The following is a 24,136-nucleotide window of genomic DNA, read 5'->3' on the forward strand; positions in this document are numbered from 1 at the left end:
AGCAACTGGTGCACACCACTGTCTACCACTATCAACCACTTCCAAGCGCTGGAGCAACTGGTGCACACCACTGTCTGGTACTAGCGATCACTTCCAAACGCTGGAGCAACTGGTGCACACCACTGTCTGCCACTAGCAACCACTTCCAAACGCTGGAGCAACTGGTGCACACCACTGTCCGCCACTAGCAGCCACTTCCAAACGCTGGAGCAACTGGTGCACACCACTGTCTGCCACTAGCGACCACTTCCAAGCGCTGGAGCAACTGGTGCACACCACTGTCTGGTACTAGCGACCACTTCCAAACGCTGGAGCAAGTGGTGCACACCAGTGACTGCCACTAGCGACCACTTCCAAGCGCTGGAGCAACTGGTGCACACCACTGTCTGCCACTAGCGACCACTTCCAAATGCTGGAGCAACTGGTGCACACCACTGTCTGCCACTAGCAGCCACTTCTAAACACTGGAGTAACTGGTGCACACCACTGTCTGCCACTAGCAACCACTACTAAACGCTGGAGCAACTGGAGCACACCACTGTCTGCCACTAGCAACCACTTCCAAACACTGGAGCAACTGGTGCACAGCACTGTCTGCCGCTAGCAACCACTTCCAAACACTGGAGCAACTGGTGCACCCTACTGTCTGCCACTAGCAGCCACTTCCAAACGCTGGAGCAACTGGAGCACACCACTGTCTGCCACTAGCAACCACTACTAAACACTGGAGCAACTGGTGCACACCACTGTCTGCCACTAGCAGCCACTTCCAAACACTGGAGCAACTGGAGCACACCACTGTCTGCCACAAGCAACAACTTCCAAACGCTGAAACAACTGGTGCACACCACTGTCTGCCACTAGCACCCACTTCCAAACGCTGGAGCAACTGCTGCACACCAATGTCTGCCACTAGCGACCACTTCTAAACACTGGAGCAACTGGTGCACACCACTGTCTGGTACTAGCGACCACTTCCAAACGCTGGAGCAACTGGTGCACACCAATGTCTGCCACTAGCGACCACTTCCAAACGCTGGAGCAACTGGTGCACACCACTGCCTGCCACTAGCAGCCACTTCCAAACGCTGGAGCAACTGGTGCACACCACTGTCTGCCACTAGCGACCACTTCCAAGCGCTGGAGTAACTGGTGCACACCACTGTCTGCCACTAGCGACCACTTCCAAACGCTGGAGCAACTGGTGCACACCACTGTCTGCCACTAGCGACCACTTCCAAATGCTGTCCTTAGATTTCTTTTTTAGTATGAGCCAAGTTTTCAAATCAATAAAATTTTCAACGAATTATCTTGTTGCCCAATGCATTTCGAGCCGACACTGGCTCTTCTTCAGGGGCTCAAATTCTACAACATAAACAGAGAAATAATACTTTACAATTATAGATATGCTAGCGTCATAGATTAACAAAGCAGTTTCTTCTTCCGTTTACTTGAACAATAAGAAATAATTGGTAAAGCTTTTGGTATGAACAAACGAGAGTGAAATAAACAGAAACCCTCCACCGAAAGGTGACATTATTCCAAAGAAATCTGTACTCAATTTACAGCCTATGAAGCTGCTGTCACGTTTAGGAATTAACTGGTAATGTGTGTATATAAATTCACAATACCTTGGTCTTAGTGCTTAGGCTCGTATCCGAATTCAATCATCAGAAGCAAACGCTCACGATATGAAATAAATGTGAAGGGTTCTCGATCGAACTCCTCTGTAAATACCTGTTTACAGAAACAACTATGAGAACATACCGTTTTGGAAAACTGGAAACTTCAGTCCCTAAGTCCTCTGTGAATACAACGGCGAGGTCTGGACAAAATCATTTAATGAAGACTTTTGGTTAGAACTTCCCTGTTTTCTAAAACGGTACGTTTCTAAAGTAGTGTCTGAGAGTAGGCATTCACCGAGGCGTTCGACCGAGAACCCTTTACATTTTATATATTCTATATCATGAACTTTGTTCATTTCAGATTGCGTTCACTCCAGTTCACTGATTTTGTCCAGACCTCGCCGTTGTATTCACAGAGGACTTAGGGACTTAAGTTTCCAGTTTTCCAAAACGGTATGTGTGAGAAGTTGGCCTGATGTATGATGTCACTAGTTCTAGTGCACACCTTATATCAGTCCAAATACCCTTATGGTGATTGGTTGTAAAGTCAACCTTATAGACCAGCTATCCTAGTGGTAGCATGGACAAGAGCAGTCTTAGGCTAAACTCTGAATGGCATGTGAAGCCAGCTGTGATACCATATATAATCCCTTGAATACCAAATGAAAGGACACCACAACAGATATATATATAAAATAAAGTGCATTTATTCTAGTCAAACCCTCAGCACTCTTTATGAGATTAGAGGTAAGTACAACACAGTCTTATTTAAGCATACATTAAGTCACACAGGTAAGTAATACAGTTAGGCCCTAGGGGCCACGCAAACCATATACTAAGTAAGTGGTATAAGGACCACTGTCACGGAAATAGAATAGGCCTAGGCCTAGGGAATCGCTGGGGCTACACTACACTAGCGTTAGTTAGGAAGTGGGAGGCCCACGGGATTCGTGTGCAGAGTGGAAACACTCACGCGTAATGCGTAAAAGTCACTAGCAATAGTACAGTTTAGAAAACGATAGATTTAGGAAACTTCCGGAGTAGCTAGGAAGTCGAGACTGGAAAACTAGACACTAGGATAGTCACTATCCTGATGAGCACCAGAGTACCCAAGTTACCTAGCCCACAGGCTGCGGGTGCATAGGGGTGAAGTTGCGTCGGTTTTCGTCGTCGACTCCTATGGATGCCTGAAGAAAGATGCTGACAGGCAGTCAGTGAAGAGTGTCCGGTGGATCCCAAGGCTGGGATCAAGAAGAGAGGAGACCTGCAAGCAGAAGGGACAGAGTCAACGTCACTAGCCAGTGACCACGTGGAACCAGGAGGGAACCAGGCGATGTCGTGAAGATTGCAGGTGAAGGTGAAGCTTGTCGCTGCAGCCAGGAAGACCAGGAAGCGTCGAGGATGACCAGGACCAGGAGGCGAGCTGTCCCACGGAGGCTCTTGCTGTCGGCGGCGTCGAAGTTGGACTAGGACTCACCAAGCCTTGGCAAGCGGAACCCACGAAGAACGGAGGACTTGCTTCTGGTGCAGACCAGGAAGGTCTGGGGTGCTTCTTCTTTGCAGAGAAGCGGGAGCCAGTCTGGAGGAGCCAAACCAGCGCAGAAGATTTCAGGGTGCGTCGTCACAAAGGCCACTAGCCAGCGGGCAAGCAACCGGACAGACGCGGCAAGCAGGAAAATGCAGAAGGGCCCCACGCAGGACTCGTGGAGTGTGGGGGGCTGATCTTCGGTGCAGATGATGCTTGGGGTTGGGGCTTCTCAATCCCCGGTGCACAACTTCGAGGGTGCCTCAGAAGCTGCGCTTGAAGTTACTAGCCACTTTTCCCAGGTAGCCGGTCCCACGTTGCTCGTCGCCTCCACGGATCTCAGCCCTGCTGTGGATGTGGATCAGGGTCAGAGAAGTCTGAAAGTCAAGGCTCTGGTCGGGCTCTGCAGTCGGTCCCTCGTAGAACGTGGGCAAAGCAAAGGGTAGTCTCTTGATGGTGCCTGTTTGCACAGGGTAGCCACTCCTTGGCCACAAGGGAGATTCTTCAGTCTTCTTCTTTCGTCGAATGTCGAAGGTCCAGAGTTTCTGTTCAAGTTTGCAGGTTCAGGATAATCCAAAGTCTTGAGGCCCAACTCCCACTCTTATACTAATCTGGGGGGCTGGGATACCTGCTAGGTCACGCCTTATGGGTGGGACCTGGGAGGGGGTGGTTACACCCACTTCCCTTTGTCCAGTTTCGCGCCAGAGCTGGGGCTGGAGTGCCCCAGCGCCGGTTTGAACTGGACTATGCAAGGAACACCTTGTGTGCCCCAGGCATGTCTCATTCCTTTCAGCCCACCCTGCCCCAATACACTAAAGGCTGTCTGGGGAGGTGCTAGCACCTCCCCAAGCAGGAAACCTATTGTCCAGGCCTCCCTGGCTGGGATCACTCCCAGCTGCAGGAGGTCAGACTTGTGTCGTGGCAGCAGCATCCATTTTGTGATGCTGAGGCTTTGGTCAGAGGCTAACAGTGAAGTATGATTTTAACATGTCTTTCCCTCTAGAAGGGGGGAATAATATCCTCATGTCCAGAAATGGCATGGGGGTATTATTCCACAGTGTTAGACACCTTACACGACATGTTTCGATAAAGCCAAACCATATTTACCATAACCGTCTAAGATTATAAGGCACTTTAAGAGTATATGGTAGGCTATATCATAGAACAGCTATAAGGACATGGTTCCGAAAGCTGCAGACAGGCTCAGCTCATGCTAGAGCACCATCTCACATGTTACCAAGCACTCTGCCTCCAGGATTGTTAAGGCCTGCCATAGGAGTGACTGATAGGTACACATGTGTCTATATGTAAGTTAGGTATAGGAATACTACACCTAAGCAAGGGGTGATTACACGACCTTGCCCCAGCTGAGTGATCAGCCAGTTGTGTCAAAATGGAAGGCCAGGCCAGGGGTGGCATAATACATGCTGCAGCCCCTGGTAGGCCTAGGGTACACCTATGCCCTGGGTACCTAGGGTACACTGTACAGGGTCCAATAAGGTGATCCTTACCAATTGAGAATGTACCTAGGGTACATGGAGTCCATTTTAAAGAGAGAGCAGACAGCCTGAGACCCTGAATGGCAGGATCTCAGGCCAACTAAGTCGAAAAACCAGCTAGACACTAGGCAAAAAGTTGGGGGTAACCATAATCAGATATCCACCTTCCTACACAACCCCCCCCCCCCCAAACGAAAGGAGATAAGGCTGGCCTTGACAAGGTAAGCCTCTATTGCCTAAGTGGCCATATAAGGAAGAACCAGCACTGGCATGGTTACCCCCTGTCTCATGGTCCACTAAGCAATCCCTCATCCTAAAGGTATCATAGGGTCTCCACCATAGGGAATCTCTACCTTGGGTGTGTCTTTGCAAAGTAAAAGGCTGGTGTTGAGATGGAGTACTGAAGTGAGTGTCCTCAAAGTGAGGCCTCAGCTTCCTCCAATCATCCTCCACCATGGATGCCTTTCTTTCTTTAACTGAGTTGCACTGTGCTCTCAGGGTCAGCCTCTGGCTACCTAAAGCTGGAGGCTGGGTCCCTTTTGTGGGCTTACTGGAGGGACAGGTCAGGTTTGGGGCCCTAAGGTCCCAGGTTTGCCTGTGCCCAACAGAATCCCTCTGGGGGAGGTCCCTAACTACCTGTAAAGGGGATCCCTCAGGAATGTTTTTACCCATCACCTGGCTAGGGCTACTAGCCAGGCAATCCTCATTCTTTTGATGGGGGGGTTCTTGTGGACAGGGGCCCTCTTGGGGTCCACTGGCCTCCCTGACCTCTAAAGCCCTGGGCTGACTGAGGCAGGGTAGAGAGAGGCAGGCTACCTGCACCAGACTGGGTCCCACCTTGGAAGGGGCCACTGACATCAGAGGCTCTGCCAGGCCAGGCCTGGCTACCTCTGGGGCAGTTCCTTCACAAGGGGTGAGGTCAGATCCCTGAGGAGGCTGACCTTTTCCTAATGTCTGGGGAGAGGGAGATTTTTCTTCCTCCCCACTACTCTCTGTTTGTGTGGAGTGATCCATAGTTTCAGGCTTCACTACACCTATGTCAGTCTGAGTATAGGCTGAGACCATTACAGCCTTGCCAACCTTTTCAGGGAGGCACTCAGTTTGGGTTTGAGCTGTGACTGTCGCAGCTCTGCCAATCTCTACAGGGAAGTCTGTCTTTGCCTGGGCTGTGGCTACCACTGCCCTTCCAACCTTTTCAGGGAGGAAATCTACTTGGACAGGGGTTGTGGCTGGCACAACCCCACTACCCTTTTTTGAAAGGCCTACCATTTTAGAATGGGTGTCTTGTTCAACTCCAGCCCAAGCTGAGAGTTCTAAGTCATTCCCCAGTAAGCAGTCCACAGGCAAGGTTGGAGACACTGCCACCCTTTTAGGGCCAGTGACACCTCCCCAGCTGAGACATACCTCTGCCATGGGATGACTGTTCTGTTTGCCATCAATGTTAGTTACCTGGTATGAGAAACCAGGAAAAAGCTGCTCAGAGGGAACTAGCCTATGGGCCACCATAGTGATGCTAGCTCCAGTGTCTCTGTAGGCCTCAGCTTTTCTACCATTGATGTAGGGCTCCTGTCTGTACCTACCCAAAGTGTTGGGACAGGCAGTGAAGTTGGCAAACCCCATGCCACCATCACAGACAAGAGTAGCTGCTGTAGGGGAATTGGCTAAGCCAGGATCCCCCTGTGTTCCCCAAGAAAACCCAACCAAATTTTTGGGGGCACTCCCACCACCTGGGGGATTACTGCTGACAGTAATAGGTGGTGTGACAGGAGTAGTTGGAGGAACAGTTTTGTTTTTAGCCCTTGGACAACCGCTGTCAGTTTTCCAATGCCCAGGAGTTTTACACTCATGGCAGTAAGGCTTTTTAACTGTGGTAGAGGAGGGAGCCTGGGACCCACCACCCTGTGTGGAGTTTTGGGGCCCTGAGGAAGATTTCTCTTTTGTTTTATCCCCACCCTTCTCTTGAGGCTTGGTGGCATCTTTCTTTTGGTCACCACCCTGATTTTTAGGCCTAATCCTGGTCCTGACCCATTTATCTGCCCTCTTTCCCAATTCTTGGGGAGAGGTCAAATCTGAGTCTACCAGGTGTTGATGGAGAAGCTGGTTCTGACAATTACTAAGGATCTGCTCCCTCATAATCAAGTTGTACAATCCTGTATAGTCCTGCACCTTGCTGCCAGTTAACCAACCTTCCAAAGCCTTAGTGGCACAATCCACAAAATCAGACCAGTCCTGTGTCTGTGTCTTCTGGGTGTCTCTGAACAACAACCTATATTGCTCAGTGGTTAAGCCAAACCCATCTATCAGAGCACTCTTCAGGACTTTGTAATTGTTAGCATCCTCATCACTGACTGTGAGGAGCTTGTCTCTACCTTTGTCAGAAAAGGAGAGCCACAAGATAGCTGCCCACTGACTCTGGGGTACCTGCTGTACTTTGCAGGCCCTCTCCAAAGCAGTCATCCACTTGTGGATGTCATCCCCATTCTGATATGGGGGGACTATCTTGCTTAGGTTTCTATGGTCATAAGACCTATCCCTATCTCTAGGAATGTTGCTGCCACCAGTGGGTTCTGACCCACACAATTTTTGCTCTCTGGCCAGAGCAAGCTTCTCCTTGGCAAGGGCAAGTTCTTCCCTCTGAATCCTCAGATTAGCTTCCCTCATTCTGGCTTCATGCTCCTTTCTCTCAGGGGAAGTCATTCCCCTGTGAGAGGAAACACTAGAGATGCTAGAGACATGGGAGTGGATGGATTCCCTTGAAGGGGATCTGTCCCTCCTGCTTCTCTGTGTAAGCCTACTTGGGGGTCTGTATGGGGGGACCCCATGCAAACTCCCATGTAAGCTTAGGTTAGCCTGGCTAAGTCTTCCTACTTGGCCCTGGCTGTCTACCTCTTCATCTGAAGTCCCATCTGACTCCTCTGTGGTGGGTAGACCCTTATCTACAGCTATGGCACCATACTTGGCAGCTCTTTCAGCATCATAGGCCTCCAGAAGCTCCACTAGCTGTCTAAGGGTAGGGTTGGAACCCTGTTTTAATCTCCTGGAGGTACACAGTTGTCTCATCTCCTGGAAAGTGAATGCATCATATCTAGAGGGAACCTGTCTAGGATTCTCCTCTCCTGAGGGAGCATCAGTGTGATCTCCATTCAGGGACATGATTCTAGTGAGGGTGTGGTGTGTGCACCTACCTACACTAGTTGTATCTACTAAACCTCTCTAGTAGTTGTAGTCAGGGTGTGTTACTCCCTTCAACCTACAACCACTAAGTCCAGTAGGACTTAAGTATTATAATCTATGTTATATGTACCTAGACAATATCTGTGTGATCTTTCAATTTAGTATTTCAAGATTACAATGGTATTACAACAGCAAGCTCAGATCCCAACCGCTGCTCACCAATGTGAGAAGTTGGCCTGATGTATGATGTCACTAGTTCTAGTGCACACCTTATATCAGTCCAAATACCCTTATGGTGATTGGTTGTAAAGTCAACCTTATAGACCAGCTATCCTAGTGGTAGCATGGACAAGAGCAGGCTTAGGCTAAACTCTGAATGGCATGTGAAGCCAGCTGTGATACCATATATAATCCCTTGAATACCAAATGAAAGGACACCACAACAGATATATATATCAAATAAAGTGTATTTATTCTAGTCAAACCCTCAGCACTCTTTATGAGATTAGAGGTAAGTACAACACAGTCTTATTTAAGCATACATTAAGTCACACAGGTAAGTAATACAGTTAGGCCCTAGGGGCCACGCAAACCATATACTAAGTAAGTGGTATAAGGACCACTGTCACGGAAATAGAATAGGCCTAGGCCTAGGGAATCGCTGGGGCTACACTACACTAGCGTTAGTTAGGAAGTGGGAGGCCCACGGGATTCGTGTGCAGAGTGGAAACACTCACGCGTAATGCGTAAAAGTCACTAGCAATAGTACAGTTTAGAAAACGATAGATTTAGGACACTTCCGGAGTAGCTAGGAAGTCGAGACTGGAAAACTAGACACTAGGATAGTCACTATCCTGATGAGCACCGGAGTACCCAAGTTACCTAGCCCACAGGCTGCGGGTGCATAGGGGTGAAGTTGCGTCGGTTTTCGTCGTCGACTCCTATGGATGCCTGAAGAAAGATGCTGACAGGCAGTCAGTGAAGAGTGTCCGGTGGATCCCAAGGCTGGGATCAAGAAGATAGGAGACCTGCAAGCAGAAGGGACAGAGTCAAGGTCACTAGCCAGTGACCACGTGGAACCAGGAAGGAACCAGGCGATGTCGTGAAGATTGCAGGTGAAGGTGAAGCTTGTCACTGCAGCCAGGAGGACCAGGAAGCGTCGAGGATGACCAGGACCAGGAGGTGAGCTGTCCCACGAAGGCTCTTGCTGTCGGCGGCGTCGAAGTTGGACTAGGACTCACCAAGCCTTGGCAAGCGGAACCCACGAAGAACGGAGGACTTGCTTCTAGTGCAGACCAAGAAGGTCTGGGGTGCTTCTTCTTTGCAGAGAAGCGGGAGCCAGTCTGGAGGAGCCAAACCAGCGCAGAAGATTTCAGGGTGCGTCGTCACAAAGGCCACTAGCCAGCGGGCAAGCAACCGGACAGACGCGGCAAGCAGGAAAATGCAGAAGGTTCCCACGCAGGACTCGTAGAGTGTGGGGGGCTGATCTTCGGTGCAGATGATGCTTGGGGTGGGGGCTTCTCAATCCCCGGTGCACAACTTCGAGGGTGCCTCAGAAGCTGCGCTTGAAGTTACTAGCCACTTTTCCCAGGTAGCCGGTCCCACGTTGCTCGTCGCCTCCATGGATCTCAGCTCTGCTGTGGATGTGGATCAGGGTCGGAGAAGTCTGGAAGTCAAGGCTCTGGTCAGGCTCTGCAGTCGGTCCCTCGTAGAACTTCAGCAAAGCAAAGGGTAGTCTCTTGATGGTGCCTGTTTGCACAGGGTAGCCACTCCTTGGCCACAAGGGAGATTCTTCAGTCGAAGGTCCAGAGTTTCTGTTCAAGTTTGCAGGTTCAGGATAATCCAAAGTCTTGAGGCCCAACTCCCACTCTTATACTAATCTGGGGGGCTGGGATACCTGCTAGGTCACGCCTTATGGGTGGGACCTGGGAGGGGGTGGTTACACCCACTTCCCTTTGTCCAGTTTCGCGCCAGAGCTGGGGCTGGAGTGCCCCAGCGCCGGTTTGAACTGGACTATGCAAGGAACACCTTGTGTGCCCCAGGCATGTCTCATTCCTTTCAGCCCACCCTGCCCCAATACACTAAAGGCTGTCTGGGGAGGTGCTAGCACCTCCCCAAGCAGGAAACCTATTGTCCAGGCCTCCCTGGCTGGGATCACTCCCAGCTGCAGGAGGTCAGACTTGTGTCGTGGCAGCAGCATCCATTTTGTGATGCTGAGGCTTTGGTCAGAGGCTAACAGTGAAGTATGATTTTAACATGTCTTTCCCTCTAGAAGGGGGGAATAATATCCTCATGTCCAGAAATGGCATGGGGGTATTATTCCACAGTGTTAGACACCTTACACGACATGTTTCGATAAAGCCAAACCATATTTACCATAACCGTCTAAGATTATAAGGCACTTTAAGAGTATATGGTAGGCTATATCATAGAACAGCTATAAGGACATGGTTCCGAAAGCTGCAGACAGGCTCAGCTCATGCTAGAGCACCATCTCACATGTTACCAAGCACTCTGCCTCCAGGATTGTTAAGGCCTGCCATAGGAGTGACTGATAGGTACACATGTGTCTATATGTAAGTTAGGTATAGGAATACTACACCTAAGCAAGGGGTGATTACACGACCTTGCCCCAGCTGAGTGATCAGCCAGTTATGTCAAAATGGAAGGCCAGGCCAGGGGTGGCATAATACATGCTGCAGCCCCTGGTAGGCCTAGGGTACACCTATGCCCTGGGTACCTAGGGTACACTGTACAGGGTCCAATAAGGTGATCCTTACCAATTGAGAATGTACCTAGGGTACATGGAGTCCATTTTAAAGAGAGAGCAGACAGCCTGAGACCCTGAATGGCAGGATCTCAGGCCAACTAAGTCGAAAAACCAACTAGACACTAGGCAAAAAGTTGGGGGTAACCATACAAGGTAAGCCTCTATTGCCTAAGTGGCCATATAAGGAAGAACCAGCACTGGCATGGTTACCCCCTGTCTCATGGTCCACTAAGCAATCCCTCATCCTAAAGGTATCATAGGGTCTCCACCATAGGGAATCTCTACCTTGGGTGTGTCTTTGCAAAGTAAAAGGCTGGTGTTGAGATGGAGTACTGAAGTGAGTGTCCTCAAAGTGAGGCCTCAGCTTCCTCCAATCATCCTCCACCATGGATGCCTTTCTTTCTTTAACTGAGTTGCACTGTGCTCTCAGGGTCAGCCTCTGGCTACCTAAAGCTGGAGGCTGGGTCCCTTTTGTGGGCTTACTGGAGGGACAGGTCAGGTTTGGGGCCCTAAGGTCCCAGGTTTGCCTGTGCCCAACAGAATCCCTCTGGGGTAGGTCCCTAACTACCTGTAAAGGGGATCCCTCAGGAATGTTTTTACCCATCACCTGGCTAGGGCTACTAGCCAGGCAATCCTCATTCTTTTGATGGGGGGGTTCTTGTGGACAGGGGCCCTCTTGGGGTCCACTGGCCTCCCTGACCTCTGCAGCCCTGGGCTGACTGAGGCAGGGTAGAGAGAGGCAGGCTACCTGCACCAGACTGGGTCCCACCTTGGAAGGGGCCACTGACATCAGAGGCTCTGCCAGGCCAGGCCTGGCTACCTCTGGGGCAGTTCCTTCACAAGGGGTGAGGTCAGATCCCTGAGGAGGCTGACCTTTTCCTAATGTCTGGGGAGAGGGAGATTTTTCTTCCTCCCCACTACTCTCTGTTTGTGTGGAGTGATCCATAGTTTCAGGCTTCACTACACCTATGTCAGTCTGAGTATGGGCTGAGACCATTACAGCCTTGCCAACCTTTTCAGGGAGGCACTCAGTTTGGGTTTGAGCTGTGACTGTCGCAGCTCTGCCAATCTCTACAGGGAAGTCTGTCTTTGCCTGGGCTGTGGCTACCACTGCCCTTCCAACCTTTTCAGGGAGGACATCTACTTGGACAGGGGTTGTGGCTGGCACAACCCCACTACCCTTTTTTGAAAGGCCTACCATTTTAGAATGGGTGTCTTGTTCAACTCCAGCCCAAGCTGAGAGTTCTAAGTCATTCCCCAGTAAGCAGTCCACAGGCAAGGTTGGAGACACTGCCACCCTTTTAGGGCCAGTGACACCTCCCCAGCTGAGACATACCTCTGCCATGGGATGACTGTTCTGTTTGCCATCAATGTTAGTTACCTGGTATGAGAAACCAGGCAAAAGCTGCTCAGAGGGAACTAGCCTACCATTGATGTAGGGCTCCTGTCTGTACCTACCCAAAGTGTTGGGACAGGCAGTGAAGTTGGCAAACCCCATGCCACCATCACAGACAAGAGTAGCTGCTGTAGGGGAATTGGCTAAGCCAGGAACCCCCTGTGTTCCCCAAGAAAACCCAACCAAATTTTTGGGGGCACTCCCACCACCTGGGGGATTACTGCTGACAGTAATAGGTGGTGTGACAGGAGTAGTTGGAGGAACAGTTTTGTTTTTAGCCCTTGGGCAACCGCTGTCAGTTTTCCAATGCCCAGGAGTTTTACACTCATGGCAGTAAGGCTTTTTAACTGTGGTAGAGGAGGGAGCCTGGGACCCACCACCCTGTGTGGAGTTTTGGGGCCCTGAGGAAGATTTCTCTTTTGCTTTATCCCCACCCTTCTCTTGAGGCTTGGTGGTATCTTTCTTTTGGTCACCACCCTGATTTTTAGGCCTAATCCTGGTCCTGACCCATTTATCTGCCCTCTTTCCCAATTCTTGGGGAGAGGTCAAATCTGAGTCTACCAGGTGTTGATGGAGAAGCTGGTTCTGACAATTACTAAGGATCTGCTCCCTCATAATCAAGTTGTACAATCCTGTATAGTCCTGCACCTTGCTGCCAGTTAACCAACCTTCCAAAGCCTTAGTGGCACAATCCACAAAATCAGACCAGTCCTGTGTCTGTGTCTTCTGGGTGTCTCTGAACAACAACCTATATTGCTCAGTGGTTAAGCCAAACCCATCTATCAGAGCACTCTTCAGGACTTTGTAATTGTTAGCATCCTCATCACTGACTGTGAGGAGCTTGTCTCTACCTTTGTCAGAAAAGGAGAGCCACAAGATAGCTGCCCACTGACTCTGGGGTACCTGCTGTACTTTGCAGGCCCTCTCCAAAGCAGTCATCCACTTGTGGATGTCATCCCCATTCTGATATGGGGGGACTATCTTGCTTAGGTTTCTATGGTCATAAGACCTATCCCTATCTCTAGGAATGTTGCTGCCACCAGTGGGTTCTGACCCACACAATTTTTGCTCTCTGGCCAGAGCAAGCTTCTCTTTGGCAAGGGCAAGTTCTTCCCTCTGAATCCTCAGATTAGCTTCCCTCATTCTGGCTTCATGCTCCTTTCTCTCAGGGGAAGTCATTCCCCTGTAAGAGGAAGCATTAGAGATGCTAGAGACATGGGAGTGGATGGATTCCCTTGAAGGGGATCTGTCCCTCCTGCTTCTCTGGTTAAGCCCACTTGAGGGTCTGTATGGGGGGACCCCATGCAAACTCCCATGTAAGCTTAGGTTAGCCTGGCTAAGTCTTCCTACTTGGCCCTGGCTGTCTACCTCTTCATCTGAAGTCCCATCTGACTCCTCTGTGGTGGGTAGACCCTTATCTACAGCTATGGCACCATACTTGGCAGCTCTTTCAGCATCATAGGCCTCCAGAAGCTCCACTAGCTGTCTAAGGGTAGGGTTGGAACCCTGTTTTAATCTCCTGGAGGTACACAGTTGTCTCATCTCCTGGAAAGTGAATGCATCATATCTAGAGGGAACCTGTCTAGGATTCTCCTCTCCTGAGGGAGCATCAGTGTGATCTCCATTCAGGGACATGATTCTAGTGAGGGTGTGGTGTGTGCACCTACCTACACTAGTTGTATCTACTAAACCTCTCTAGTAGTTGTAGTCAGGGTGTGTTACTCCCTTCAACCTACAACCACTAAGTCCAGTAGGACTTAAGTATTATAATCTATGTTATATGTACCTAGACAATATCTGTGTGATCTTTCAATTTAGTTTTTCAAGATTACAATGGTATTACAACAGCAAGCTCAGATCCCAACCGCTGCTCACCAATGTGAGAAGTTGGCCTGATGTATGATGTCACTAGTTCTAGTGCACACCTTATATCAGTCCAAATACCCTTATGGTGATTGGTTGTAAAGTCAACCTTATAGACCAGCTATCCTAGTGGTAGCATGGACAAGAGCAGTCTTAGGCTAAACTCTGAATGGCATGTGAAGCCAGCTGTGATACCATATATAATCCCTTGAATACCAAATGAAAGGACACCACAACAGATATATATATCAAATAAAGTGTATTTATTCTAGTCAAACCCTCAGCACTCTTTATGAGATTAGAGGTAAGTACAACACAGTCTTATTTAAGCATACATTAAGTCACACAGGTAAGTAATACAGTTAGGCCCTAGGGGCCACGCAAACCATATACTAAGTAAGTGGTATAAGGACCACTGTCACGGAAATAGAATAGGCCTAGGCCTAGGGAATCGCTGGGGCTACACTACACTAGCGTTAGTTAGGAAGTGGGAGGCCCACGGGATTCGTGTGCAGAGTGGAAACACTCACGCGTAATGCGTAAAAGTCACTAGCAATAGTACAGTTTAGAAAACGATAGATTTAGGACACTTCCGGAGTAGCTAGGAAGTCGAGACTGGAAAACTAGACACTAGGATAGTCACTATCCTGATGAGCACCGGAGTACCCAAGTTACCTAGCCCACAGGCTGCGGGTGCATAGGGGTGAAGTTGCGTCGGTTTTCGTCGTCGACTCCTATGGATGCCTGAAGAAAGATGCTGACAGGCAGTCAGTGAAGAGTGTCCGGTGGATCCCAAGGCTGGGATCAAGAAGATAGGAGACCTGCAAGCAGAAGGGACAGAGTCAAGGTCACTAGCCAGTGACCACGTGGAACCAGGAAGGAACCAGGCGATGTCGTGAAGATTGCAGGTGAAGGTGAAGCTTGTCACTGCAGCCAGGAGGACCAGGAAGCGTCGAGGATGACCAGGACCAGGAGGTGAGCTGTCCCACGAAGGCTCTTGCTGTCGGCGGCGTCGAAGTTGGACTAGGACTCACCAAGCCTTGGCAAGCGGAACCCACGAAGAACGGAGGACTTGCTTCTAGTGCAGACCAGGAAGGTCTGGGGTGCTTCTTCTTTGCAGAGAAGTGGGAGCCAGTCTGGAGGAGCCAAACCAGCGCAGAAGATTTCAGGGTGCGTCGTCACAAAGGCCACTAGCCAGCGGGCAAGCAAACGGACAGACGCGGCAAGCAGGAAAATGCAGAAGGGTCCCACGCAGGACTCGTAGAGTGTGGGGGGCTGATCTTCGGTGCAGATGATGCTTGGGGTGGGGGCTTCTCAATCCCCGGTGCACAACTTCGAGGGTGCCTCAGAAGCTGCGCTTGAAGTTACTAGCCACTTTTCCCAGGTAGCCGGTCCCACGTTGCTCGTCGCCTCCACGGATCTCAGCTCTGCTGTGGATGTGGATCAGGGTCGGAGAAGTCTGGAAGTCAAGGCTCTGGTCAGGCTCTGCAGTCGGTCCCTCGTAGAACTTCAGCAAAGCAAAGAGTAGTCTCTTGATGGTGCCTGTTTGCACAGGGTAGCCACTCCTTGGCCACAAGGGAGATTCTTCAGTCTTCTTCTTTCGTCGAATGTCGAAGGTCCAGAGTTTCTGTTCCACTTTGCAGGTTCAGGATAATCCAAAGTCTTGAGGCCCAACTCCCACTCTTATACTAATCTGGGGGGCTGGGATACCTGCTAGGTCACGCCTTATGGGTGGGACCTGGGAGGGGGTGGTTACACCCACTTCCCTTTTTCCAGTTTCGCGCCAGAGCTGGGGCTGGAGTGCCCCAGCGCCGGTTTGAACTGGACTATGCAAGGAACACCTTGTGTGCCCCAGGCATGTCTCATTCCTTTCAGCCCACCCTGCCCCAATATACTAAAGGCTGTCTGGGGAGGTGCTAGCACCTCCCCAAGCAGGAAACCTATTGTCCAGGCCTCCCTGGCTGGGATCACTCCCAGCTGCAGGAGGTCAGACTTGTGTCGTGGCAGCAGCATCCATTTTGTGATGCTGAGGCTTTGGTCAGAGGCTAACAGTGAAGTATGATTTTAACATGTCTTTCCCTCTAGAAGGGGGGAATAATATCCTCATGTCCAGAAATGGCATGGGGGTATTATTCCACAGTGATGCTGAGGCTTTGGTCAGAGGCTAACAGTGAAGTATGATTTTAACATGTCTTTCCCTCTAGAAGGGGGGAATAATATCCTCATGTCCAGAAATGGCATGGGGGTATTATTCCACAGTGTTAGACACCTTACACGACATGTTTCGATAAAGCCAAACCATATTTACCATAACCGTCTAAGATTATAAGGCACTTTAAGAGTATATGGTAGGCTATATCATAGAACAGCTATAAGGACATGGTTCCGAAAGCTGCAGACAGGCTCAGCTCATGCTAGAGCACCATCTCACATGTTACCAAGCACTCTGCCTCCAGGATTGTTAAGGCCTGCCATAGGAGTGACTGATAGGTACACATGTGTCTATATGTAAGTTAGGTATAGGAATACTACACCTAAGCAAGGGGTGATTACACGACCTTGCCCCAGCTGAGTGATCAGCCAGTTGTGTCAAAATGGAAGGCCAGGCCAGGGGTGGCATAATACATGCTGCAGCCCCTGGTAGGCCTAGGGTACACCTATGCCCTGGGTACCTAGGGTACACTGTACAGGGTCCAATAAGGTGATCCTTACCAATTGGTTATGTACCTAGGGTACATGGAGTCCATTTTACAGAGAGAGCAGACAGCCTGAGACCCTGAATGGCAGGATCTCAGGCCAACTAAGTCGAAAAACCAGCTAGACACTAGGCAAAAAGTTGGGGGTAACCATAATCAGATATCCACCTTCCTACACAACCCCCCCCCCAAACGAAAGGAGATAAGGCTGGCCTTGACAAGGTAAGCCTCTTTTGCCTAAGTGGCCATATAAGGAAGAACCAGCACTGGCATGGTTACCCCCTGTCTCATGGTCCACTAAGCAATCCCTCATCCTAAAGGTATCATAGGGTCTCCACCATAGGGAATCTCTACCTTGGGTGTGTCTTTGCAAAGTAAAAGGCTGGTGTTGAGATGGAGTACTGAAGTGAGTGTCCTCAAAGTGAGGCCTCAGCTTCCTCCAATCATCCTCCACCATGGATGCCTTTCTTTCTCTAACTGAGTTGCACTGTGCTCTCAGGGTCAGCCTCTGGCTACCTAAAGCTGGAGGCTGGGTCCCTTTTGTGGGCTTACTGGAGGGACAGGTCAGGTTTGGGGCCCTAAGGTCCCAGGTTTGCCTGTGCCCAACAGAATCCCTCTGGGGGAGGTCCCTAACTACCTGTAAAGGGGATCCCTCAGGAATGTTTTTACCCATCACCTGGCTAGGGCTACTAGCCAGGCAATCCTCATTCTTTTGATGGGGGGGTTCTTGTGGACAGGGGCCCTCTTGGGGTCCACTGGCCTCCCTGACCTCTGCAGCCCTGGGCTGACTGAGGCAGGGTAGAGAGAGGCAGGCTACCTGCACCAGACTGGGTCCCACCTTGGAAGGGGCCACTGACATCAGAGGCTCTGCCAGGCCAGGCCTGGCTACCTCTGGGGCAGTTCCTTCACAAGGGGTGAGGTCAGATCCCTGAGGAGGCTGACCTTTTCCTAATGTCTGGGGAGAGGGAGATTTTTCTTCCTCCCCACTACTCTCTGTTTGTGTGGAGTGATCCATAGTTTCAGGCTTCACTACACCTATGTCAGTCTGAGTATGGGCTGAGACCATTACAGCCTTGCCAACCTTTTCAGGGAGGCACTCAGTTTGGGTTTGAGCTGTGACTGTCGCAGCTCTGCCAATCTCTACAGGGAAGTCTGTCTTTGCCTGGGCTGTGGCTACCACTGCCCTTCCAACCTTTTCAGGGAGGAAATCTACTTGTACAGGGGTTGTGGCTGGCACAACCCCACTACCCTTTTTTGAAAGGCCTACCATTTTAGAATGGGTGTCTTGTTCAACTCCAGCCCAAGCTGAGAGTTCTAAGTCATTCCCCAGTAAGCAGTCCACAGGCAAGGTTGGAGACACTGCCACCCTTTTAGGGCCAGTGACACCTCCCCAGCTGAGACATACCTCTGCCATGGGATGACTGTTCTGTTTGCCATCAATGTTAGTTACCTGGTATGAGAAACCAGGCAAAAGCTGCTCAGAGGGAACTAGCCTATGGGCCACCATAGTGATGCTAGCTCCAGTGTCTCTGTAGGCCTCAGCTTTTCTACCATTGATGTAGGGCTCCTGTCTGTACCTACCAAAAGTGTTGGGACAGGCAGTGAAGTTGGCAAACCCCATGCCACCATCACAGACAAGAGTAGCTGCTGTAGGGGAATTGGCTAAGCCAGGATCCCCCTGTGTTCCCCAAGAAAACCCAACCAAATTTTTGGGGGCACTCCCACCACCTGGGGAATTACTGCTGACAGTAATAGGTGGTGTGACAGGAGTAGTTGGAGGAACAGTTTTGTTTTTAGCCCTTGGGCAACCGCTGTCAGTTTTCCAATGCCCAGGAGTTTTACACTCATGGCAGTAAGGCTTTTTAACTGTGGTAGAGGAGGGAGCCTGGGACCCACCACCCTGTGTGGAGTTTTGGGGCCCTGAGGAAGATTTCTCTTTTGTTTTATCCCCACCCTTCTCTTGAGGCTTGGTGGCATCTTTCTTTTGGTCACCACCCTGATTTTTAGGCCGAATCCTGGTCCTGACCCATTTATCTGCCCTCTTTCCCAATTCTTGGGGAGAGGTCAAATCTGAGTCTACCAGGTGTTGATGGAGAAGCTGGTTCTGACAATTACTAAGGATCTGCTCCCTCATAATCAAGTTGTACAATCCTGTATAGTCCTGCACCTTGCTGCCAGTTAACCAACCTTCCAAAGCCTTAGTGGCACAATCCACAAAATCAGACCAGTCCTGTGTCTGTGTCTTCTGGGTGTCTCTGAACAACAACCTATATTGCTCAGTGGTTAGGCCAAACCCATCTATCAGAGCACTCTTCAGGACTTTGTAATTGTTAGCATCCTCATCACTGACTGTGAGGAGCTTGTCTCTACCTTTGTCAGAAAAGGAGAGCCACAAGATAGCTGCCCACTGACTCTGGGGTACCTGCTGTACTTTGCAGGCCCTCTCCAAAGCAGTCATCCACTTGTGGATGTCATCCCCATTCTGATATGAGGGGACTATCTTGCTTAGGTTTCTATGGTCATAAGACCTATCCCTATCTCTAGGAATGTTGCTGCCACCAGTGGGTTCTGACCCACACAATTTTTGCTCTCTGGCCAGAGCAAGCTTCTCTTTGGCAAGGGCAAGTTCTTCCCTCTGAATCCTCAGATTAGCTTCCCTCATTCTGGCTTCATGCTCCTTTCTCTCAGGGGAAGTCATTCCCCTGTGAGAGGAAACACTAGAGATGCTAGAGACATGGGAGTGGATGGATTCCCTTGAAGGGGATCTGTCCCTCCTGCTTCTCTGTGTAAGCCTACTTGGGGGTCTGTATGGGGGGACCCCATGCAAACTCCCATGTAAGCTTAGGTTAGCCTGGCTAAGTCTTCCTACTTGGCCCTGGCTGTCTACCTCTTCATCTGAAGTCCCATCTGACTCCTCTGTGGTGGGTAGACCCTTATCTACAGCTATGGCACCATACTTGGCAGCTCTTTCAGCATCATAGGCCTCCAGAAGCTCCACTAGCTGTCTAAGGGTAGGGTTGGAACCCTGTTTTAATCTCCTGGAGGTACACAGTTGTCTCATCTCCTGGAAAGTGAATGCATCATATCTAGAGGGAACCTGTCTAGGATTCTCCTCTCCTGAGGGAGCATCAGTGTGATCTCCATTCAGGGACATGATTCTAGTGAGGGTGTGGTGTGTGCACCTACCTACACTAGTTGTATCTACTAAACCTCTCTAGTAGTTGTAGTCAGGGTGTGTTACTCCCTTCAACCTACAACCACTAAGTCCAGTAGGACTTAAGTATTATAATCTATGTTATATGTACCTAGACAATATCTGTGTGATCTTTCAATTTAGTATTTCAAGATTACAATGGTATTACAACAGCAAGCTCAGATCCCAACCGCTGCTCACCAATGTGAGAAGTTGGCCTGATGTATGATGTCACTAGTTCTAGTGCACACCTTATATCAGTCCAAATACCCTTATGGTGATTGGTTGTAAAGTCAACCTTATAGACCAGCTATCCTAGTGGTAGCATGGACAAGAGCAGTCTTAGGCTAAACTCTGAATGGCATGTGAAGCCAGCTGTGATACCATATATAATCCCTTGAATACCAAATGAAAGGACACCACAACAGATATATATATAAAATAAAGTGTATTTATTCTAGTCAAACCCTCAGCACTCTTTATGAGATTAGAGGTAAGTACAACACAGTCTTATTTAAGCATACATTAAGTCACACAGGTAAGTAATACAGTTAGGCCCTAGGGGCCACGCAAACCATATACTAAGTAAGTGGTATAAGGACCACTGTCACGGAAATAGAATAGGCCTAGGCCTAGGGAATCGCTGGGGCTACACTACACTAGCGTTAGTTAGGAAGTGGGAGGCCCACGGGATTCGTGTGCAGAGTGGAAACACTCACGCGTAATGCGTAAAAGTCACTAGCAATAGTACAGTTTAGAAAACGATAGATTTAGGACACTTCCGGAGTAGCTAGGAAGTCGAGACTGGAAAACTAGACACTAGGATAGTCACTATCCTGATGAGCACCGGAGTACCCAAGTTACCTAGCCCACAGGCTGCGGGTGCATAGGGGTGAAGTTGCGTCGGTTTTCGTCGTCGACTCCTATGGATGCCTGAAGAAAGATGCTGACAGGCAGTCAGTGAAGAGTGTCCGGTGGATCCCAAGGCTGGGATCAAGAAGATAGGAGACCTGCAAGCAGAAGGGACAGAGTCAAGGTCACTAGCCAGTGACCACGTGGAACCAGGAAGGAACCAGGCGATGTCGTGAAGATTGCAGGTGAAGGTGAAGCTTGTCACTGCAGCCAGGAGGACCAGGAAGCGTCGAGGATGACCAGGACCAGGAGGTGAGCTGTCCCACGAAGGCTCTTGCTGTCGGCGGCGTCGAAGTTGGACTAGGACTCACCAAGCCTTGGCAAGCGGAACCCACGAAGAACGGAGGACTTGCTTCTAGTGCAGACCAAGAAGGTCTGGGGTGCTTCTTCTTTGCAGAGAAGCGGGAGCCAGTCTGGAGGAGCCAAACCAGGGCAGAAGATTTCAGGGTGCGTCGTCACAAAGGCCACTAGCCAGCGGGCAAGCAACCGGACAGACGCGGCAAGCAGGAAAATGCAGAAGGGTCCCACGCAGGACTCGTAGAGTGTGGGGGGCTGATCTTCGGTGCAGATGATGCTTGGGGTGGGGGCTTCTCAATCCCCGGTGCACAACTTCGAGGGTGCCTCAGAAGCTGCGCTTGAAGTTACTAGCCACTTTTCCCAGGTAGCCGGTCCCACGTTGCTCGTCGCCTCCACGGATCTCAGCTCTGCTGTGGATGTGGATCAGGGTCGGAGAAGTCTGGAAGTCAAGGCTCTGGTCAGGCTCTGCAGTCGGTCCCTCGTAGAACTTCAGCAAAGCAAAGGGTAGTCTCTTGATGGTGCCTGTTTGCACAGGGTAGCCACTCCTTGGCCACAAGGGAGATTCTTCAGTCTTCTTCTTTCGTCGAATGTCGAAGGTCCAGAGTTTCTGTTCAAGTTTGCAGGTTCAGGATAATCCAAAGTCTTGAGGCCCAACTCCCACTCTTATACTAATCTGGGGGGCTGGGATACCTGCTAGGTCACGCCTTATGGGTGGGACCTGGGAGGGGGTGGTTACACCCACTTCCCTTTGTCCAGTTTCGCGCCAGAGCTGGGGCTGGAGTGCCCCAGCGCCGGTTTGAACTGGACTATGCAAGGAACACCTTGTGTGCCCCAGGCATGTCTCATTCCTTTCAGCCCACCCTGCCCCAATACACTAAAGGCTGTCTGGGGAGGTGCTAGCACCTCCCCAAGCAGGAAACCTATTGTCCAGGCCTCCCTGGCTGGGATCACTCCCAGCTGCAGGAGGTCAGACTTGTGTCGTGGCAGCAGCATCCATTTTGTGATGCTGAGGCTTTGGTCAGAGGCTAACAGTGAAGTATGATTTTAACATGTCTTTCCCTCTAGAAGGGGGGAATAATATCCTCATGTCCAGAAATGGCATGGGGGTATTATTCCACAGTGTTAGACACCTTACACGACATGTTTCGATAAAGCCAAACCATATTTACCATAACCGTCTAAGATTATAAGGCACTTTAAGAGTATATGGTAGGCTATATCATAGAACAGCTATAAGGACATGGTTCTGAAAGCTGCAGACAGGCTCAGCTCATGCTAGAGCACCATCTCACATGTTACCAAGCACTCTGCCTCCAGGATTGTTAAGGCCTGCCATAGGAGTGACTGATAGGTACACATGTGTCTATATGTAAGTTAGGTATCGGAATACTACACCTAAGCAAGGGGTGATTACACGACCTTGCCCCAGCTGAGTGATCAGCCAGTTGTGTCAAAATGGAAGGCCAGGCCAGGGGTGGCATAATACATGCTGCAGCCCCTGGTAGGCCTAGGGTACACCTATGCCCTGGGTACCTAGGGTACACTGTACAGGGTCCAATAAGGTGATCCTTACCAATTGAGAATGTACCTAGGCTACATGGAGTCTATTTTAAAGAGAGAGCAGACAGCCTGAGACCCTGAATGGCAGGATCTCAGGCCAACTAAGTCGAAAAACCAGCTAGACACTAGGCAAAAAGTTGGGGGTAAACATAGTCAGATATCCACCTTCCTACACAACCCCCCCCCAAACGAAAGGAGATAAGGCTGGCCTTGACAAGGTAAGCCTCTATTGCCTAAGTGGCCATATAAGGAAGAACCAGCACTGGCATGGTTACCCCCTGTCTCATGGTCCACTAAGCAATCCCTCATCCTAAAGGTATCATAGGGTCTCCACCATAGGGAATCTCTACCTTGGGTGTGTCTTTGCAAAGTAAAAGGCTGGTGTTGAGATGGAGTACTGAAGTGAGTGTCCTCAAAGTGAGGCCTCAGCTTCCTCCAATCATCCTCCACCATGGATGCCTTTCTTTCTTTAAGTGAGTTGCACTGTGCTCTCAGGGTCAGCCTCTGGCTACCTAAAGCTGGAGGCTGGGTCCCTTTTGTGGGCTTACTGGAGGGACAGGTCAGGTTTGGGGCCCTAAGGTCCCAGGTTTGCCTGTGCCCAACAGAATCCCTCTGGGGGAGGTCCCTAACTACCTGTAAAGGGGATCCCTCAGGAATGTTTTTACCCATCACCTGGCTAGGGCTACTAGCCAGGCAATCCTCATTCTTTTGATGGGGGGGTTCTTGTGGACAGGGGCCCTCTTGGGGTCCACTGGCCTCCCTGACCTCTAAAGCCCTGGGCTGACTGAGGCAGGGTAGAGAGAGGCAGGCTACCTGCACCAGACTGGGTCCCACCTTGGAAGGGGCCACTGACATCAGAGGCTCTGCCAGGCCAGGCCTGGCTACCTCTGGGGCAGTTCCTTCACAAGGGGTGAGGTCAGATCCCTGAGGAGGCTGACCTTTTCCTAATGTCTGGGGAGAGGGAGATTAATGTGACTTAATGTATGCTTAAATAAGACTGTGTTGTACTTACCTCTAATCTCATAAAGAGTGCTGAGGGTTTGACTAGAATAAATGCACTTTATTTTATATATATATCTGTTGTGGTGTCCTTTCATTTGGTATTCAAGGGATTATATATGGTATCACAGCTGGCTTCACATGCCATTCAGAGTTTAGCCTAAGACTGCTCTTGTCCATGCTACCACTAGGATAGCTGGTCTATAAGGTTGACTTTACAACCAATCACCATAAGGGTATTTGGACTGATATAAGGTGTGCACTAGAACTAGTGACATCATACATCAGGCCAACTTCTCACACATACCGTTTTGGAAAACTGGAAACTTAAGTCCCTAAGTCCTCTGTGAATACAACGGCGAGGTCTGGACAAAATCAGTGAACTGGAGTGAACGCAATCTGAAATGAACAAAGTTCATGATATAGAATATATAAAATGTAAAGGGTTCTCGGTCGAACGCCTCGGTGAATGCCTACTCTCAGACACTACTTTAGAAACGTACCGTTTTAGAAAACAGGGAAGTTCTAACCAAAAGTCTTCATTAAATGATTTTGTCCAGACCTCGCCGTTGTATTCACAGAGGACTTAGGGACTGAAGTTTCCAGTTTTCCAAAACGGTATGTTCT

At 50.0% G+C, this 24,136-nt stretch overlaps 2 long non-coding RNA genes across 2 annotated transcripts in view; one reads left to right on the top strand and one right to left on the bottom strand.

Annotated features, from left to right (window-relative positions):
- Positions 1 to 1,283: 1,283 nt before the first annotated feature.
- On the bottom strand, positions 1,284 to 24,058 carry LOC146801331 (uncharacterized). The gene is made up of 3 exons (XR_014967617.1): positions 24,013 to 24,058; positions 23,817 to 23,908; positions 1,284 to 1,365 (listed from the first exon to the last, which is right to left on the bottom strand). It is a non-coding gene; the product is annotated as an uncharacterized LOC146801331 (long non-coding RNA).
- Positions 1,837 to 24,136, top strand: part of LOC146801332 (uncharacterized) — a 131,191-nt gene continuing 108,891 nt past the window's right edge. The window contains exons 1-2 of the long non-coding RNA XR_014967616.1: positions 1,837 to 1,882; positions 1,987 to 2,078. This is a non-coding gene — a long non-coding RNA (uncharacterized LOC146801332). The remainder of the gene's footprint in view (positions 1,883 to 1,986; positions 2,079 to 24,136) is intronic.

The sequence above is a fragment of the Triturus cristatus genome, chromosome 8 (assembly GCF_964204655.1).
Source record: "Triturus cristatus chromosome 8, aTriCri1.1, whole genome shotgun sequence".
NCBI classification, from domain to species: Eukaryota; Metazoa; Chordata; class Amphibia; order Caudata; family Salamandridae; genus Triturus; species Triturus cristatus.